Raw genomic sequence first — 15,146 nt, 5'->3', positions numbered from 1 at the left:
GGGCAGGGGCTGGGAGGAGTGGAGGAAGGGGAAACTGTGATCAGGATGTAATATATGAGAGAAGAATCAAAGAAAAAATAAAATTAAAGAAAAGAAAATGCAGGTGAAATACTTATTTAGTTTCAGTAATGAGACTGAATGATGTGTGGGAAACAGTGTACAGTGAGTACTGAAGGATTTAGAATAAGTAGAAAGAAGAAAGACAAGAGAATAAACAGAGGCATGGGTCCAAATTTTCCTTCCCTCCTGGAGACCAGCTCAGACATGGGGCAAGTGGCAATGGTACCAAGAGCTCCTCTTCTGAAGCAATAGAATAAAGTCCTCACAGTCAGACACTGAAAGGCACAATTCTGGTGGTCACCACCATCCTTACATCTGTAGGTGAGGATAGGATGTAGGCATACACATGAGTCTAGTTAAGAAACCAGGCGAAGGAGTTGGGAATGAAAATGTCTTTGGGCTAGAACTGAAACACACTTTATATTAACTTCTTACATGCAAAAAGGTATTTTATACATATCTAAGAGGAGACTATAGACCAAACTGAAGCTAAGTGAGTCACTCAGGCCTTGGAGAAGAGAAAGGCCCAACAGTTGAATCAGCTATCAGAATGGCCATCCTGAAATCTGAGAGCACCCGATGGCTCTGTCAAGCTCTCATAGTCATTCCCTTCTGTAAGACATATTCACTACTCATATCACAGTCTTGGAGATAGGTGATAGTTTTAAGTAAGAAATAAAACCTTCAAGCTTTCATTTTGTAGATATTTCCTAATTTCAGAGGACTATATAAATTATACAAAATTTTACACTTGAAATAAAAAGTGTTTGTATCCTTATCCCTAACTAAACTAAAGGTGATTGTTGAAATAGAAAATAAATTAATTATAAAGGAATTATTTTGGAAAAGGGAACCTCAACTGAGAAAATTTCCCCACTAGATTGATCTGCAGGGAAGCTTGTGGATCATTTCCTTTATCGATGACTGATATGGAAGGATCTAACTCACTGTGAGGAGTAACACCCCTGGGCTGGTGGTCCTGTGTGCTATAAGAAAGCAGAATGAGCAAAACACGAGGAGCACGCCAGTAAGCAGGCTTCTGTCTCAGGTCCTGCCTCCAGGTTCCTGCCTTGAGGCAGGACTTCCTTTGATGATGGACTGTGATGGGGAAATGTAACACAAAATAAACCCTTTCCTCCCCAACTTGCTTTGAATTTTGCTATTGGTCTTAGTTAGGTTTTCTATTGTTGTGAAAAGACACCATGACCCTGGAAACTCTTATCAAGGAAAACATTTGATTGGGGCTGGCTTTCAGTTTCAGAAGTTCAGTTTATTATCATCATCACAAGACATGCAGCATGCAGGCAGGCATGGTGCTGGAGATGGAGCCAGATCAGCAGCCAGGTAGAAGAGAATGCCATACTGGACCTGATTTGAGTATCTGAGACCTCAAAGCCTGTGCTCAGTGATACACTTCTTCCAACAACAACAACACACCCACTCCAACAAGGTCATACCTTCCAAGAGTACCATTCTATGAGCCTATGGGAGCCATTTTCTTTCAAACCGCCACAGTGTTTTATCACAGCAATAGGAGCCCTAACTAAGACAGGGCTAATAGAACAAAATGCCATAGATGTGATGGCAACTAAATGACAAAAAAAAAAAAAAAAAAAAAAAAAAGTGTCGCTTACTCTCTGCTCCAGGAAGTCCAAGATGAAGGAAAAGTTGGCATCTGGTTGAAACCAGCTTTCCAGCTTATAGAGTTATTTTGCTCTATGTTGCCATGAGATGGAAGAAGCAGGACACGTCTCCTGGGTCTCCCTTATCAGGAACTGGCCGTGCCTACAGGGGCAGAGCACACAAAATTAATAGTCCTGTCCTTTCAGTCCTTCTTTCCAAACACTGGTAACATTGATAAGGATATTTCAACTCTCTGTTGGAGGTCTGTCTTAACAGTTGTGACTTTAAGAGAATTGACATTGGTAGTAAAAATGTTACATAAATCAGATGGGTTCTGAGGTCAGTATTCCAACGCATACTCTTGCCTTTTGGATACTTGCCCATTAAGTTTATTTATAACAAACTCCTGGGGATACAGTTTCTAACAAACCCAAATTACTATGATAAACCTTAGAACAATTTGGTATATGTTCACCATGGGGAGACACAGAAAATGTATTTTTCCTGAAAGAGTTAAGTTTCAAACTACTTTGTTCAGTTGAAAATTGCCCCATTGGAAAGTTCAACATGGAATGCCTACAATACTGCAAGAGAAGCTTTTCACAGGATGCCTTCAGCGCCGCAGGGGAAGCTCTACATGGGATGCCAAAATGCAGGGTGTATGCAGGACCCCAAGGAAAGTACAACACAGGGTGTCTGCGGGACTGCAAAGGAAAGTACAACACAGGGTGTCTGCAGGACTGCAAAGGAAGCTCAAACATTAGCCTCTGGCAACTAAGCTGATGAAAAGGAGGTATAGAACCTAGGAAGTTAAAAGGAAAAAGGAACAATCATGGGAGAAGTAGCAATGTACTCACAACAAGGATCTTTCACTTTTCTTGGTGGAATGCTTATGATTAGGCACAAGGCAAGGGAAAAACTGAGCTGTAAACGAAGAAGCATCAGGAACTTACCTTGAACTCCTTCAGTGCAAAGGCACTGTCCTCCATCACTGAGCCAGGTGCATCTCACACTTAAGTTTCTACACACCCTGCTTACATTCTAGAGCCCCCAGGCTCTGACGTGTTCCTGTACACTTAGTCCATAAAGATTTAAGTCTCAAGGTAACTTTCAGACTAATAGGGTCACTTAAAGACAGCCACAAGTTTATATGGTACAAGCAGAGAAATATGTTTTAGTATAATTTGTGATCATTTAAGTCTGGAAAAGATACTATAAGAGGAGAGGAATACAAATGAATGGCAGTACAGATTGTCATACTCAACTGAGCAACAGTGTGTGGAACTAAACAAAATATAGGTCACATTGTGGATTTCCAGCATTTCCTAACAGCATGGACTTTTGGAAACAGCAAAAGAATGTATAAAAATTTCCTAGTATATATGGGTATTTTGTAGTTAGAGAGACTGTGTCATGTGACAAAACATTGCTGTTATGTGGCAGTATCTGGCACACAGTCCTTAGTAAATAATAGCTGAGCTAAAATCGTATTATATTCACAGTCACCTAAGAATATGTCTGCTGTCTGATTAGTTACAAAGAAACACCACACAATAGCAGAATTCTTCCCTTTATGAAAGAAGTTAATTTATCCTAAGTTCCTTTAGTTCACTCTGAAATGATAGAACGCTTTTGTGACTACCAAGTCTAGAAAAAGATGTGTGCCACAAAACCCTTACTTAGGAAAAGTGTCAATTTCACAGGAAACAAAAAAATACCATAACTGTCATATTAAGGCCACAGAAATAGAAGTGAAAGTCACTTCTTGTTAGTTATAATTTCACCATGTCTAATGACTGATGATCAACTGAAAGCAGAGTGTTGCTCTCAAAGTCTATCACATAAGATGCCAATTTATAAATGCAAAGAGGGAAGAGTGAACACATTTTCTAAGGGCCTCATTATCCTTAGCTGTCAACTAATATACTGAAGAAATGACATCAGTTGCATTCAGAAGAGGGAAAAATGTAGGCCCCACCCCACACTGGTGGGAGCCAGTGCAAGAAAAGAACAGGTGATGGAGAGCTGGGAGTGATGGAAGAGCAGAGCGGTGAGTGCAACTGTGGAAAGAGGTGGAACTGGCTATGCGCCTGAGAGAGGGCTGAGGTCTAGGGTGGATCCTGTTAGTGCCCAGTGGGTTTGATGGGGTGGTGTGCAGCAGCCTGGAGCTTAAGCAGATGCAGACTCAGCCCCTGAACAAGCTGCCTGGTTGAGGGCATCAACCTAGCTCTAGGCAGTGACAGAGGGTTGAGATAAGGAACAGTCCACCTTCTAGATTGGACCTCCTCGAAGGACCGCCGTGTCCCGTGATGCCACTGAGGGCTATGTGTGAGTCAATAGCCTTGATGTGGCTTGGGTCTGGGTTGATGTCTGAGAAGCGCATTGTCACCTGATGGCATGCAGATGTTTGTGGCCTGTGCAGTGGCCTGAATCCATGTTGATTTCCGTGGGCCGTGCTACACCCGGTGACTATACCGATGTGAGTGGTCTTCGCTGCCATCTAGGACTGCAGTGGTGTCTGGGTCAGGCCTGCCACCGAGGGCCATGTCCAGGGCTGAGGTTTTACTATAGCTGGAGTCTCTGTTGATGTCTATGCCCTGTGCTACCACAGAAGGCCATACTGATGTTGTGGTCTGTGTTACAGCCTGAAACCATGTTGATGTCCATGGGACAATGGTTCGGCTATGGCCCACATCAATGTGGGTGGACTGTGCTGCCGCCTGGAGCCATGGAGAAGCTCAGCCCATGCTGCTCCTGAGGGCCTTGTCCGGGGCTTTGGCCCTTCTGTAACCAGGAGCCCTGTTTGAGGTCTGTGCTGACACCAGAAACAATGTTGAAGCCATGCTCCTTTCTCCAGAGGATCCTAAAGAGCAAATGAACTACTTTGGTAGTGACATTGATGACAAGAGACACAAAGCTGAGAACGATGGACATGGAAGACTTCTGTGATAACCCCTAACTCCACCCCATCCAGTCCTCTTCAAAAAAAAAATAATAATAGTAACAGCCTGAACGGGAAACCATCAAAGAAAACTCTTAAAGCTGTGATAGGATGCTGATGTATCACTCCCCACAATAGATGGCTTTCAGCAGGAGTGTGGGAGGGGAAGAACTCAGCTGTGTTTATTGGGCAGGCCATTGAGAGTTTGCGCATACTCCAGTGAGTATGTAGGTAACCCAAACAGGACTTTATTTTTATTTTTTTTTTTTTTTGCTGAGGGAGGGGGCAGGTTACCAGTGTTGGAAGATGGACAGAGAAAGACTGGGAAGCGAAAGTGATAAGGTGTGTATAATGTGAAATTCCCAAAGAATCAATAAAATTATGTTGGGAAAAAGAGAAATGAAAAATGCAAAATATTCTAAGCTACAATCTTTTCTTAGAAGTGACCAGTTCAAAATAAATAAAGAACTGTTTCACAATAAATTAATAGAATTCTAAAAGAAGAGAGAATTTTGCCATGCTATGCCTTGAAAGTTAAGAAAAGAATAAAGAGTTGATGTAACAACCATGATGGTGAAAGGCAGGAGACAAAGGTCTGAGTCTTTGGGAGCAAACAATGTGAGCTATGGATTGGTTTAAGTGGAGGCACACAGTTACACTATGAAAAGATTTGTAAACTATGGAACTATCTAAAAAGAATAAGAATTCCTAAGATTTATCACTTTATTTTTCCTTACAGTTGAAGAATGTAATTTCCTAAAAACATGATTCCTAAGCAATAAGATCCAAATCAAAAGATATGTTCTGATTAGCATCAAGCTGAGCTTTCCTTATGACCATCCTACCTCCTTACTATTATCAGCATAATGATATAAGCTAAGCAGCATTCAATGAACAAAAATATCTCATTAACGAAACACTGTTTGCCCTAACTATTCTTAATCTATCAGCCAGTCAGATAATGTGAAATGCTTTAGTACATAAACAATCCAACCTTTTCAACTACCAAATTTCTTTTAAGTTGGATGTGGTGGTATTCTAATTGTACTGAAATGTGATTTTAATTGTATGTTAATAAATAAAGTTGCCCGGGGGTCAGAGCTATTAGCCTTTAATCCCATAGATCTCTGTGTGTTCAGGGATACAGCCAGCATTGGAGACCTGGAGGGCTGTACATACAGACAGTGACGAGGCAGTCACGTGTTTGGGTTTACAACCAATGAGAAGGCAGAACAAAAGACTATGAAAAGATGGACAGACAGGAAATAGGTCTCTTTCAGGAAGCTAGGAACTCGCAGGAGGAAGGGTAAAATTTTAGCTCTGAGCTCTGACCTCTCGGCTTTCTCTTTTACATTGGTTCTGTGTTTCTTATTTAATAAGGCGGTTGGTTACATCTACAGTTGGAAATTCTTCAATGAGATAAATCTGTGACTACATGTATAAATTAATGCTAGGAGTGTTAAGTGTTATATATGTACTGTGTACTATAAATAAATATATTTCCCTAAAGACAATTATATCCTTGACATATGCAGAGACAGCCTATTCATGAAATGCTTCCTTTATTAGCTCTTCAGGTATGATTCTTTGGTTGCTCACAAACAAACTTAACTCTAACTCCTGGAAAAAGAGGGAATTATAGTGAATTATATTGGATTAACTCCAAATTTTTAAAAAGTTAATATGCCACGTTTGAGAAGAAAACCAAAGCAGCTTTTGGGATCTGAGCAGTGAGTCTCAGTATAAGATTACTTCAGGGGATGCTCCTGGAGTTGTGCCATCTCAAACAAGAGCTGCTACCAAAATGTAGCCAGTTGAGTCTAAATGTTAATTAGTTGTAATTAAAACTCAGTTGCTTAGTTACACTAGCCATATTTCTAATACTCATTAGGCTATGTGGCTTGAAGCTACCATATCAGGCATCACAAATATGTAGTATCTTCCTGAGTACAGAAGTAGCTGCTGGGCAATGTTAGCTTAATGTGGCTCAGCCTCCTACATGAATCAGCTCCACTTATTTTTCCAAACATTGTCAGGATTAGAACTCTTCAGAGAGTTTCTTTGCAATACCTATCTATCTACCCACCTTTTTGCTGGGATTTTACAGAGGATGATGGTGAAGAACACCACACTATCTGAGCTACACATTATGTAGAAGACATACATTTCCACAAAGACCTATGGGTCTCATATTTAGAAAGACATAAATGGAAACTGTATGGGCAGAAGCACCCAATGCACACCACAGTATTCATCCTATTGTGTTCATCTCTATGGCAGAATGTATACCCAATGTACACCATTAATGCTTAGTCTATTTTGTTCATCTGTTCACTTTAGTCTTAGTGTGATAATGTAGATGGCAATGCTGGGCAGTCTTCATTTGTCAGTCAGCTAATTAAAACAGACGGTAACCTCTTTAAAGCATCCATTCCCTAGACAGGCATTTGGGCTGCAGTGTGCTAAGCTGTTTGATGTTATGCCAAATCTCCTGGCAGGTAGGCCAAAAACAGAAAGAAACCCTGGATCCATTTACCTTGTCTCTTTATGTCTGAATTATACTTCCCTTTAAATCTAGTCCGGTGATAAAGTAATTGCATATTCTTATCAAGTTTAAGAAAGCTGGAATTTCTTGCTTCAAAGGGTCCATTTTATTATGTAGTAGTTTTCACCTTCACAGAGGAAGGGGAGCTAAAGGAATATTTTCTCAGTGCATAATGCTACCAAGCACTCATTTTCACCATACAAAGTGTCTTTGTTCTGTATTTCTACCTTGATTTATGATTGCAGACTGCAGATCATATCTCACAGTTTCTTGTGGTCTGATGGTAATATACTTGCTGGAAAAAATATTCAGACTTCAAATAGATTGCAGCATGAATTTCACAGTCAATATGCCAGGAACTCAGCACAACCCTTTTTACAGGTTTTGGACAAGAAGAGGAAGTCATCCAAAGCATGTAAATAAGAGTAACAAATGGAGATGCAGTGTAATCATGAATGATGGAGTCAGGTTGAAGCCCTGAGTGTCAGATATCCCAATAAAAGAGTAATCTGAGCTGGTTAGTCACCTGAATCCCTTTAGCCACCTCTTCTCTCATTCTAATTATGCTGTTACCTTATTCCATGGTGCACACACCCTATTCCACGGTGCACACACCTTATTCCATAGTGCACACACCTTATTCCATAGTGCACACACCCTATTCCATGGTGCACACACCCCCATCTCTCCTGTTGGGTCACTGAAGTATATGACAAAACAATTCTGGTATAATGTATTACATATTCTGGTAATATGTATTCTTCTTGATTTATTTTTTCTTTCCTCTCAATATATTATCCAGACCTTCAGGATCCTCTTGCCTATAGACATTATTCTTTCCAAGATTAAAATTAGAAGTAGCTTGAAGCCCAGACTTCTTTTGTTCATCTACACATAAACTTGTTGCAGAAATTATTCTGGAGGTTTGTAAAGGCAAAGGGAAAGTTGTGAGGATGAGTTCTGTAAAGAAGCGCGAGAGAGAAGCTATGTTTTCCTAGAGTGGTAGAGTAAAACTATTTTTCAAAAGATTTGTGCTACATTCCTGTGTGATCCTGAATCCCTCTTCCCTCTCTTTGACTGGACTACTGGAGCTCAGCCTGGTGCTTGGTTGTGGATCTCTGCATCTGCTTCAATCAGTTACTGGATGAAGCATCTATGAAGACAATTAAGGCAGTCATCAATCTGATTACCAGGGTAGACCATTTCAGGCACACTCAGCACTCTGCTGAAGTGGGGAGAGGCTTGGTCCTGCCTCAACTGAATGTACAACTCGCAGCTGTCCTCCCATGAGAGAACTTACCCTGTTGGAAGGGGGGATGAGGGGTGGGTTGGGGTGGAGGGAAGGCAGGGGCGGAAGGAGTGGGAGGAGGGATGATGGGGGATCTGTGGTTGGTATGTAAAATGAATTTAAAAAAATTAAAAAATAAAAAAAATCTTTATTTTTTTTTAAAGAAAGGGCGAGAGAACATGGCATAAATTAGGGGCATAAACTTTGAAAACCACACATTACCAGATGTGAAAAACTCCCCATATCTACATTCTTTGACACAGAAACAAGATGGTTAGAGAAGCTTGAATGTTCTTGCTGAGCAATGCAATGTGTGTCATGTGGTAACTACATGTTGACCATCATGCCACAATAAGTCTTTAATATGGCATCATTTTTCAAGTAGACCAAACAATCACTAGATAATGAGTTACTCACAAACATCTTCCTCTGCTTTGAAAGGGAAGATTCTTTTGGACAGAATAAACAAAAGCTGTATATAACTGTTTGAGAATACCTAACTAATATGGCTATAAGTTTGCCTATTACAGATGACTATTAATCTGTATTTTAAATATATTATATATATATACACTTTTAAATGAGCATAAACATAACACCTTAAATATAAGTAAAAATATACATATAGTTTAACAAAATTGACTTTAAATCTGTATCAATAAACTAACATCCATACCAATATAAAATATTTTGAGATTAACAGCTGTTTTTGGATTAAAGTAGATTCAATAATCTACCCTTTTTCCATCAAAATAATTAACCCTTTCCCCATAATTTCTATATGATATCACCCTTTCTTCTTTAGAAAGAGATGGACTATGACCAATAAAAATTTATAACCAAACGCCTAAACAAGGTCAAACATCTATAATCTATTTTTTGGTGGGGAATGTAGGCATAATTCTCTAGACTACTTCCTTTTCATTGATGGGGCTGATAATCCTTAAGGACATCTGAGAAAATCAGGACAATTGTTAAGTCTTGGCTGTAATATTTTGTAAAGCTGGAACATGTCAGTTAGCAGACCTGAAGTTGTTTTGGATGTTGGATCATCTGGCCATTTTTATTGGTGTCTGGTCCTCTTGTTCTGAACATATATAAACTTTTAAAGCTAACATATATATCTGCATCAATACAAATATAAACTCTCTATTGCACACAAGCCAGACAAGGATTTTTTTTTTTGTTTTATGGGTAGGCAGATGAAATATACGATATGTGTCTTATAGTTACTTTATATTTATTTTCTCATGTCTGTAGTTAGGATTTCAAGGGCTCTTCCTCATTCAAACCTGCTTTTTCTTAATCCAGAATGAATCCATAGTCTCTCATTTCTTGCAGAAACGAAAACATAAACTTTCCCATGAAATGACATAACTTTTAACACAAATTTTGGAGTCAAGTTTTTTTTTTCACATATATGGGTTGGTTTAGTCCAGCAGCTTTTATAATTGAATGTCTACTACCAGTTATCCTTTGTTCATTAAGTCAAAAAGTCCAAATAGAACATAATAAAATATAAAAACCAGATTCTCTGTGTATTTCCCATCTTTACATGGCTATTATGTTTTTATTATGCTTTTCCTTTTTTATGGACTTTACTATTATTTAATTTACACTTTTTTCCTCTCTCTCAAGCCTATGTACATTTTTCAAACATACTGTGACCCATTTAGGGCCTTTCTGTCTGAATCTGTTTTTACTGTATATCTCTATCTCTTTCTGATCATATTGTGGTGGTATTGTGTTCCCCCAAAATATTGTGCACCCTAATAAACTTATCTGGGGTCAGTGAACAGAACAGCAACAATATTAAGCGTAGAGGTTAGGCAGTGGTAGCACATGCCTTTAATCCTAGCATTCCAGAGGCAGAGATCTGCCTGGATCTCTGTGAGTTTAATGCCACACTGGAAACAGCCAGGCATGGAGACACATATCATTAATCCCAGAAAGTGAGCCTTTAATCCCAGGAAGTGATAGCAGAAAGCAGAGAGGTATATAAGCCATGAAGACCAGGAACTAAGCCTGGTGAAGCTTTTTGGCTTTTAGCAACAGTTCAGCTGAGATCCATTCAGGTAAGAACTCAGAGCTTCCAGCCTGTGGAAACAAGATCAGCTGAGGAATTGGCGAGGTGAGGAAGCTGTTGCTTGTTCTGCTTCTCTGATCTTCCAGCAGTCACCCCAATAACTGGCCTTGGATTTGTTTTTATCAATAAGTATCTTTAAGATTCATTCTTCACCATATGTGTCTTTAAACTGCTAATACCAAAGCTTTTGTTCCCTGAGTGCCTACCTTCATGGCAGAGGTACCAGTGGGAGCCACATTTATTGCCCCTATTCTGGGGAATTTTAGGGTCCACACTGTCAACATGTAGAGCATTGCCATCTGCTGCTTATTAACCCCATTTAAGTGTTTGGTAGCAGGGCCTCTTAAAAGAGCTGTGCAGCTTTTGCCACTGGTAAATGGGATGATGAAGGGAAGAAAATGAGGGGTAATGATATGTAGGTCTGTGAGTGAGATTTGAAAAACCTTATGTAGTTTCTATGCTAATTTTGGACTTTTTTATAATTTTTGCTATTTAAAGCAATTTTAAACTATTTTGTCATATTCCCCTCCACAAGTCCTTCAAGATGCTCTCCATCTTCATGTCCCTCAAATTTAAGTTCTTTTTCAAAAAACACAAAAGTCTAACACACACACACCCCAAAGTAGTTTTGATTTGCATTTCTCTGGTGGTTAATGTCTTAGTTGGGGATTAATTGCTGGGAAGAGACACAATGACCATGGCAACTCATAAAAGAAAACACTTAATTGGGTCTGGCTTACACTGCAGAGGTTTAGTCCATTATTGTCATGGCAGGAAGCATTTTGACATGCAAGCAGATATGGTATTAGAGAGGTAACTGAGAGTTCTACATCTGGATCTGCAAGAAGCAGGAAATGAAATTGCCACACTGGGCCTCACTTGAGCATATGAGACCTTAAAGACCACCCCGGTGACATACTTCCTCTAACAAAGGCATATCTGCTCCAACAAGGCCACACCTTCTGATAGTGCCACTCCCTTTGGATCAAGCATTCCAACACATAAGAATTTGGAGGCCATTCTTATTCAAATCACTACAGCTAAGTATGTTGAACATTTCTTTAAATGTTTCTCAGTCATTTGAGATTTCTCTATTGAGAATTCTCTGTTTAGATTTGTACTCTATATTTTAATTGGATTCTTTGGTTTGTTGATGTCTAGTTTCTTGACTTCTGTATATATTTTATATATTAGCCCTCTATCAGATATGTAGTTGGTAAAAATCTTTTTCCATTCTGTAGGCTGTCATTTTGTGCAAATGACAGTGGATTTTGACAAGGAGAAGATTCTCGGGGTCATGAGGTCTCATTTATTAATTTTTGAACAGTGTCTGTGCTTATGTTGTTTTGTTCAGAAAGCATTTTCCTGTGCCAATGAGTTCAAGGATATCTCTACAATTTTTCTTTAAGGTTCAATGTATCTGGTTTTATTTCAAGGTCTTTGATCCATTTGGAGTTGAGTATTGTGCAGGTTCATAAGTATGTATATATTTGGATTCATCTACATGTAGCCATCTAGTTTGACCAGCACCATTTTTGTTGTTGTTGTTTTCAGTATATATTTTTGTCCTCCTTATTGAAAATCAGGTGTCATAGATGTGTGGATTTATGTCTGTGTCTTCAGTTTGATTCCATTGATCAATATGTCTGATTTTGTACCAATACCATGATCTTTTTAATACTACAGCTTCATAGTACAACTTTAAATTGGGGATGGTGATACTCTAGCAGTTCTGATTACTCAGGATTGTTTTTCACTATCCTGCATTTTTAATGTTTCCATATGAAGCTGAAAAATATCTTTTCAAAATCTGTGAAGAAATGTGTTGGAATTTTGATGGGGACTGCATTGAATCTGTGGATTGCTTTTGTTTGATATCTTCTTCAAATTCTTTCTTTAATGACTTACAGTTTTTAACATACAGGTCTTTCACCTTCCTCGATTAGAGTTACATCAAGATATTTTATATTATTTGGGGATATTTTGAAAGATTTTTACTGATTTCTTTCTCATACCATTTATCATTTGTATATAGGAGGGCAACTGATCTTTGTTACTTAATATTTTTATCCTGTGACTTTGCTGAAAGTATTTCTCAGCTGTAGGAGTTTCCTGCTGAAAATTTTTAGGATCACTTATGCACACTATCATATCAACCGCAAATAAAGATACTTTGGCTTCTTCCTTTCCAATTTTACCCAATGATCTCCTTCAATTGTCTCATTGCTCTATCTAAGATTTTAAGTACTTTATTCAATGGTTATAGAGTGGGCAATTTTGTCTTATTCCTGATTTTGGTAGAATTATATTGTATTTCTCTAAACTAAGTTGTTGTCTATAGTCTCACTATAAACTCTCTTTAATACGTTTAGATATGTCCCTTATATCCCTGACCTCTAAAACTTTTTGTGTCACAAAGACACATTACATTTTCTTAAAAAGGCTTTTTCTGCATCTAATGAGATGATCATGTGGTTTTTGGTTTTTGTTTGTTTCTATGGTGGATTACATTTAGTTATTTGTATATGTTGAACCACCCTGCATCTGTGGGATGAATCCTACTCGATCATGTGGATGATGTTTTGAATTGTTCTTGGATTCAGTTTGCAAGTATTTTATGGAGCATCTTTGCATCTATGTTTATAAGGGAAAATGGTCTGTTATTCTCTTCCTTTATAGATCTTTATGTGGTTTGGATACCAGGGTAACTGTGACCTCATAAAATGAATGTGACAATGCTCCTTTGGTTTCTATTTTGTAGAATAATTTGAAGAGCATTGGCATTAACTCTTCTTTGAAAGTCTAACAGAATTCTGTGCTAAAACCATATGGCTATGAACTCCTTTTAGTTGGGAGACATTTGGTTACTGCTTTTACTTCACAAGGAGTATAGATTTATTTACATTGCTTATCTGATTTTGATTTAACTTTGGTAAGTGGCATATATCGAACAAATTATCCATTTATTTTTGATTTTCAAATTTGGTGTAGAACAGGTTTGTTTGTTTGCTTTTTGGTTATTTTTCTTTCTATCTTTTTTTTTTTTTTGGTTTTTTGAGTACAGGTTTTTAATGTATGCCCTTATGATACTTGGAATTTCCTCAGTGTCTGTTGTTATATCCCCCTTTGTTTCTGATTTTGTTAATTTGGATATTCTCTGTATGACTTTTAGTTAGTTTGGATAAGGATTTGTCAATCTTACTGATTTTCTCAAAGAATTAACTTTTTGTTTAATTGATTCTTTGAATTTTTGTTGTTGTTATTGAGGTTTGTTTGTTCTATATTTTTTATTTCAGCTCTGATTTTAATTATTTTTTGGTGTATATTCTTTTTGGATATGATTTCTTATTTTTATTTTAGAGCTTTCAAGTGTGCTCATAAGTTGCTAGTATGAGATCCCTCCAACTCTTTATGTAGGCACTTAGCACTATGAACTTGCCTCTTAGAATTACCTTCATTGTGCCCCATAAGGTTGGGTATCCTGTGTTTTCATTTTCACTCAACTCTAGTCTTTAATTTCTGATTCTTTTCTGTCTTCATTCATTTGTAATTCAGTAGAGAGTTGTTTAGCTTCCATGTATTTGTAAGCTTTCTTTTGTTGCTGAGTTCCAGCTTTAATCTGTGGTAGTCAGATAACATTCAGTGCTATTCTCAGTTTTTTTTTTTTTTTTTTTTTTTTTTGTTTTTGTATCCTTTGTGATTTGCTTTGGGTCTGAGTATGTGGTCAATGTTGGAGAAAGTTTCATGAGCTTCTGAGAAGGAGGCATGTTATTTAATGTTTGGATGAAATGCTCTGTAGATATTTGTTAGGTCCATTTGGTTTATAATGTCAATTGGCTCCACTGTTTCTCTGGTTTGTTTTTGTCTGGATGAACTGTCTGTTGGTGAGAGTAAGGTATTGAAGTTTCCCTCTATCAGTGTACGAAGGCTGATGTGTGATTTAAGATGTACTAGTGTTTCTTTTACAAATTGGGTGTCCTTGCGTTTGATGTATACATGTAAAGAACTGAAATATCCTCTTGGTGGATTTTTTTTTCCTTTGATAAGTATATAGTATCCTCTCTATCTCTTCTCATTAGTTTTGGTTTCAAGTCTTTTGTCAATATTAAAATTGCTACAACAGCTTATTTCTTGGATCCATATGCATGGAGTATCATTTTCCAACTCTTTGCTCTGAGGTGAGTCTATCCTTGATGTTAATGTGTGTTTCTTGTATGCCGCAGAAGAATGGATCCTGCTTTTCCCATCCATTTTGTTAATATATGTTTTTTTATTGGAGAATTGCGACCGCTGATGTTGGGAGATATCAATGAACAATATTTGTTGAATCCTGTTATTTTGCTGGTATGTGTGTTTCTCTGCTGGGGGATGTCTTTCTGCATGCTGTGAATATATGCTGTTCCCATTGGTTAATAAATAAGCTGCTTTGGCCTATGGCAAGGCAGCTTAGAGGCAGGTGGGAAATCCAAGGAGAGAGACAGGAAAAAGTAAGGTGGAGTCTGGAGAGGTGTGAGCCAGCCATTGAAGGAGCAACATATAATGTGACACAGGTAAAGCCACAGAACATGTGGCGATAGATAGATCAATAGTTATGGGTTGAGTT

The 15,146-nt window shown here is 38.2% G+C and overlaps 1 long non-coding RNA gene across 2 annotated transcripts in view; it reads right to left on the bottom strand.

The window, feature by feature from the left end:
- The window catches only part of LOC119088616, a 136,687-nt gene that overhangs the window by 59,370 nt on the left and 62,171 nt on the right, over nt 1-15,146 (bottom strand). For both annotated transcript variants that reach the window (XR_005092276.1, XR_005092277.1), the window contains exon 2: nt 1,695-1,845. This is a non-coding gene — a long non-coding RNA (uncharacterized LOC119088616). The remainder of the gene's footprint in view (nt 1-1,694; nt 1,846-15,146) is intronic.

This window comes from Peromyscus leucopus, chromosome 10, assembly GCF_004664715.2.
Source record: "Peromyscus leucopus breed LL Stock chromosome 10, UCI_PerLeu_2.1, whole genome shotgun sequence".
In the NCBI taxonomy this organism is placed as follows: domain Eukaryota; kingdom Metazoa; phylum Chordata; class Mammalia; order Rodentia; family Cricetidae; genus Peromyscus; species Peromyscus leucopus.
This window is presented reverse-complemented; position numbering and strand designations above follow the sequence as displayed.